Genomic DNA, 6,006 nt, shown 5'->3' with positions numbered 1-6,006 from the left:
CGGCCCCAGGCCTCCCCATTCCCAGTGGTGCCTGCCATTGGCCATTGTACCTCCCTGTGCCCCACGTGCTCCTGAAGGGATCTTGCCCTATTGCCAGGAGGACACAAGCAGGAGACGGACACATTTCCTGCACCGTGTCTGGGGGGGGGGGGTACAGAGTCGGATCCTCCTAACCCTGTCCCCACCCACTGTCCAAGCCCCCAGATCCTGGGGTAGTCGTCCTTCCTTGGGGGCCTCCTGCATCCCCGGGGTTGTCTGATTGATCTGGAAACGTCAACAGCCACCGAAGGTACCAGATGTGGAGGACCCTGGGTGTGCGCCCTCCTCTGTGGAAGTGGACTTGAAAGGATTCTGTAGGATTTTCTCACTCTCGAGATAGCGGGTGTCTCTCTCCCTACAAGGAGCTAATCCTTGGTTTCCTAAATCAATCTTGGCTTGAGCCTTTAAATAAATAAATAGATAGATAGCTGGCCCCCAAGTGCAGGGGCTCTCCAGGTCGGGAGGGCTCAGTGGTGAGAACCTCCTCGGCGTTATCAGGGCCAGGCCTGGAGACCAGAGGCAGCGAGTTCTTATCGCGCTGATTGTCATAATGATGGTAGTGAACAGCTACCGGTTATCAAGCGTCTTCCTTGTGTCCGGCCACACGGAACACTGGAACAGAGTGTTAATTCCTCCAGAGCTGCCAGCCCCCTCCGGGGAGGGAAGAATCGCCCCCTTTAAGCTGAAGGAATGTAAGCAGCATTTAAGGCCACGAGGTGGACATGTCAACCAACGTTTTAGTAGGTCAAAACTGGCCCCCTGTGGGCAGTTTAATAAGGTGTAACCTGATAGGAGATGATGGAGTCAGGACCAAACAGAACCTCTGAACTTGGAGGTCATGCTTCCTTCTCTCCCCCTCCTCCTCCTCCTCCTCCTCCTCCTCCTCCTCCTCCTCCTCCTCCTCCTCCTCCTTCTCCTTTCCTGTGTGTTCTGCCTCCATGCTGGCTGCTGCAGAAACAACGTTAAACATGGAAAATAAAAGAAAGTAAAAGTCTCCCAAACCCAGAGACAATGTCCATAGGAGGAAAAACAGAAAAACCCTTCAGGATCTCTCTCCAGGCATTAATACAGTGCTTATGGACACCGTGGCCTGTGCCCTTCTGAGTCCCTGTGTGTGTTCTACCATGTGATTCTGGCAACCCGGTGACGGAGGATTATTTTTGTCATTCAATAAATGTGAATGGGAAGAGGAGGGAGCAGAGAGCAGAGATGTCAAAGGCAGGGGCTAGGGCCAACTGTAGGCGGGTTACTTACAGCCTCTGCACCCTGGTTTTCACATCTGTAGGAAGGTGATGGTAACCTCCTCAAAGGCTGTTCTGAGGACCAAGGGAGATGGAATATGAAAAGTGTTTAAACACTGTCAGCACATCATATACACTTCATATTCGGAGGCTCAGAGAGGCTGAGTAACCAGCTCAAGACCACACAGCTGGAAAGTGCTCATTTGAACCCAAGTTTGCCTCGTGCTACTGTAAAGCTGCTAACCATTTTTCAAAACTGGAATCAAATCAAAGTGCTCACTCTTCCTTCTGTGGGGGCTCTCCCTGCCATCAGGTGGGACTTTTCCACTCCCCTGCCTCAGCAACCTCCACTCAGGCTCTGAGGCCAGGAATGTCGAGGGACACTGGATGTTTTCTGCTGACCCACCAGGACCCTCGCAGCTGGTGGCAAAGGGGAGAACTGTTTTCGGGGAAGGTAATGTGGTTCATATCCAAAGGAGTTCTCGGCCTGCCTCTGCCTCCTCCTTCCTGCATGACCTGGGTCGCATCACCAAGTCACCGCTGTGGCCTCATTTTCTCACGTGCATGACCGGGGGTGTCCCTGATCCCTAGTATTAGCAGCAATCACCTTTACTAAGTGTCACCTATGTGCCAAGCACAGATCCCAGCGTTCTGCCCTTGTCCGTGTCATTATGCTCATTAATAAAAGTAATTGTGACATTTCCCGAGCGCTCACAGTGGGCCAGGCCTGCCCGAGGTTCTTCACCAGCATGAGCTCCTCTGTCTCACCTCAGCCCTGTGCAGAAATGGGCGATATCCCCATCGTTCAGATGAGAAAACTGAGGCCAGCAGGCAAAGGGATTTGACCAAACACCCTGAAGTGATCCCCAGCGGCCCTCCAGCAGCCTTCAGTAAAACTCATCTCACGCCCACTTCTCTTTGTGTTCTCTTCCTCTTCCTTCCCCACCTTCTTCTCTGAGCAGTCTTCCAGGAGTTTATCATCATGGCCGTCCTGGGCTTGGGCTTCCTCAACGCGTCTTTGCAGAAACAGGGCTGGAGCAGCGTGGCCTTCAGCCTCTTCATGCTGGTCCTGGCCGTCCAGTGGGCTATCCTGACAGACAGCTTCACCGATTGGCTCCTCAGTAGGAAGGTGCCCAACAAACTGACCAGGTAACCTTTGGGTCATTGAAGAAATAGGATCTGAGAGGGAAGGTTCTAGAAGAGTAGGAATGTCTCTTTCTCTTTCTAGCTCTGAGGCCATGCCATGCTAAGGACATTCATATTCTGGAATATTCTTCATTGTTTATCCCAAATGCACAGTTAGCTGGGCATCTGCATTTTATATGATACCCCTGGTCGGTGGTATCCTGGGCCTTCAGATCTGCAGCCCTCCTGGGGTCCTTGCTTTCTTTATGATTGATTATGATTTTATGAAGTCCCTCAATCAACAAAGGCTCATGGAAAAATTAAGAAAAAGAGTAAACAGAAAGAAACAGTCATATCCCACCTGCAGAGACAGCCTCTTGAAAAGATGCATCTTCAGAGAGGAGGCGAAGAAACAACCAGAGGTTGCTGACCTTAAACTGACTTTGCTGCATTTAGATACACTTGTATTAGACACCAGGAGCCAGCTAAGCTAAAGCGTGGTGCTAGAAGTCCCAACAGTGGACCACAAGTGATACTGGTCAGAGAGGAGCACAGAATAACCCGGGGCCATTCACGTTCTCGGGGTTAAGGGTGTTAATCTGGGTGCTCAGCACTTGATAGGAAGAACTAAGTGACATTGTTACCTTAAGAATTTTGTTGTTTGGGGGGGCTGGGGCTGTAGCTCAGCAGCAAAGTACTTGCCTAGCATGTGTGAGGCACTGGGTTCAATTCTCAGAACCACATAAAAAATGAACAAGCAAAATAAAGGTATTCTGTCCATCTACAACTACAAAAAAAAAAATTGAGAAAAAAAAAAGATTCTCTGAATGCTGTAGCTCATTGGTAGATGTTCAGCATTCCTTGGGCTCAATCCCCAACACCCCCAACGAAAAAAAATTAAAAAAAAAAAAAAGAATATTATTATTTTTCCCAACTCTGCCGTGTCCATATAATGGTTACACCGTCTTAGGCACCTGGGGCATCTGAAGCCCTCTGAGGCCACCGCAGCCCCACCTAGACCTTCTGGGCACCGCTGTTGAACAGCTGTCCAGGAGCCTTCACAGGTATCTTGTTTAGCCCTTATAGGTCGAGGTCACCCTTTATACATGAGGTAATGAAGGCTCAGAGAGGGAAGGTCACACAGCTGAGCGGTGGCGATGGCTGCAGCTTATACAACTCTCTGTAGGCTTCCTCACACACTCCAGAGGGGTTGTGACGCGGAACCCAGCCTGGCCAGTTCCCCAGCGGCCCTGGGTGGGTTGAGGGGGGTCTCCACAGTTTTCATTTTAAAGAGTTGTGGCGCTGATTCCCAAGGGAACTGGATCAACCCTGGTATCCACCTGGGCGTCACAAGGGTCCCCTGAGGGACTTCTGACGGCCTGTCTCTGGGCACGCAAGCCCTCAGACTTCTGCACTTGAGCAGGTCAGAGTGGGCGGTGTCTCAGGGCTGCTCCTTTCTCATGTCCCCTGGGACTTCCTGGTCCCTGACTCAATCCTGGAGACAAGATGGGGCCATTGGGGACCTGTGCCACCTGGCCCCAGACCACCTGGATTCTCCTGGCTGGGACCCTCACTGGGCTCCATGGGGACAATGGGCTCCCTCCTGCCAGTCACCAGAGCTGGGCGGATGGGGGCGCCTGGGCCGTCCTGGGGACAGGGTCCTCTGCCTGTCTTCCTGGGCCTCACTTGAAATCATGCCACCTGGCTTGGCACTGAACAGGTTCTGCCCTGAGTGGCAGGGTGGGGCCATGTTGAGCTGCGTCCTTTGTTTCCCTCACAGAGTAAAAGCTGGGTAGAGGATGATTATCGGGAGAGAAAGCGAAAACCAAAGGAACCGTCTGAGTGATTTTTGTGGGTGGTATTGGGGCTTGAACCAGGGCTCAGTGTGTGCCAGGCAAGTGCTCTAGCACCAAGTGACACCCCAACACCATCCCCGGTTTTTGTTTTGTTTTGTTTTGATACCAGGGACTGAACCAGGTGTGCTTTAACCACTGAGCCACCTCCCAGCCATGCTCCCCCTCCCCCCTCCTTTTCCTTCTTTTTTTTTTTTTTAATTAATGTGAGACAGTGTCTTACTAAGTTTCTGCAAGTCCCTCTAAGTTGCTGAGGCTGGTCTTGAACTTGAGATTCTCCTGCCTCAGCCTCTCCAGCCACATCCTCAGCAATATTTTGTATTTTATTTAGAGACAGGGTCTCACTGAGTTGCTTAGTGCCTTGCTATTGCTGAGGCTGGCTTTGAACTTGCAATCCTCCTGCCTCAGTGTCCCGAGCCGCTGGGATTAAGGTGTGTGCCACTATGCCCGGCTCTGATTTTTAAAAAAATTATTATTATTATTATTATTACAGTTGTAGATGGATAGGATATCTTTATTTTATTTATTTATCTTCATGTGATGTTGAGGACTGAGTCCCGGGCTCACACGTGCTAGGCAAGCGCTCCACCACTGAGCTATAACCCCATCCCTCTGAGTGATATTTTTAGGGCTGTATTTTGAAAGTTCCAGAGGACTGTCCCTGGGTGATAATAGCAATGACCACTCTTCTTGTCTCAAAATGAAAAGTGAAAAGAGCTAGGGATATGGCTCAGAGATAAAGCAACCCTGAGTTCAACCCCCAGAACAAGAAACAAAACAAACCAAAAAACCACAAAGCTCTTGCCGGTGAGAGTCCTCAAAAGGCCCAGCTGTCCAGGCATGATGGACGTGCAGCCACCCCTGAGCTAGGTCGCTCCTGGTCCCTTCCCCATTCCCCGTGCCCCCTCTGAAGTGCTTGAGCCTGGAGCAGGACATTATGTCAGCAGTGGACACTGAGGAGCTGTGTCCAGACTTTGGAGCTCGGGCTTTGGATCCGGGCAGGTGGGTTTGAAGGTTACATCTGACACCACCTGGAGTGCGGCCATTGTCAGGAGTCGGTTCTTCTCGTCCAGTGTCTTCTGCACGATGGGGTCCTGAGGGGTCACTCATCACGGTCTTACAGTGGTCACCCTGAGGATTAGCTTTTGGTGGTGACGTTGTCACAAGCCTGTTGTAGAGCATTGTGGTCATAGTTGTGGTGGATGTCACAACAGCAAGGACTCCCAGGGTGGAGGGTCCCCAGAGCAAGATGCTCAGGGGAAAGTGGACTGTGCGGCTCAGTGCTGCCTCCTCCGGGAAGCCCTCTGAGGAGTCCAGTTGGCGCCACCCTCTCCTCCCCAAGACCCCTCTGGCCTCTCGATAGCACAGGCTCTTAGCCCACAGGCTGGGGGGGGGAGAGCCTACTCCCCAGCTTGGTCATAAGCACCTTGAAGACAACCAACAGTGGCTTTCCCTCCCTCCTGCACCCCACAAGGAGCAGGTTCATTTGCCAAGAGGAGGAAGGGGTTGGCACAGCGGCAGATGCCAGCCTCTGGCCATGGGCCAGGTCTCCTGCCCGTGGGGGTGCTGGGTGCACTGTTCCTTCCCATCCCCAGGGCACCACCGGGAGATAAGTGTGATCATCATTCTTATTTTGCAGACAGGGAATCAGGCTCAGGGAGATCAAATAGCAACTCAGGGTGCGAGGCTGGGATGGGAGCCCAGCGCGTCCTGCATCCACAGCCAACCTCTCCATTGCCAGCAGAAGG

This window comes from Ictidomys tridecemlineatus, chromosome 11, assembly GCF_052094955.1.
Source record: "Ictidomys tridecemlineatus isolate mIctTri1 chromosome 11, mIctTri1.hap1, whole genome shotgun sequence".
In the NCBI taxonomy this organism is placed as follows: Eukaryota; Metazoa; Chordata; class Mammalia; order Rodentia; family Sciuridae; genus Ictidomys; species Ictidomys tridecemlineatus.
This window is presented reverse-complemented; position numbering follows the sequence as displayed.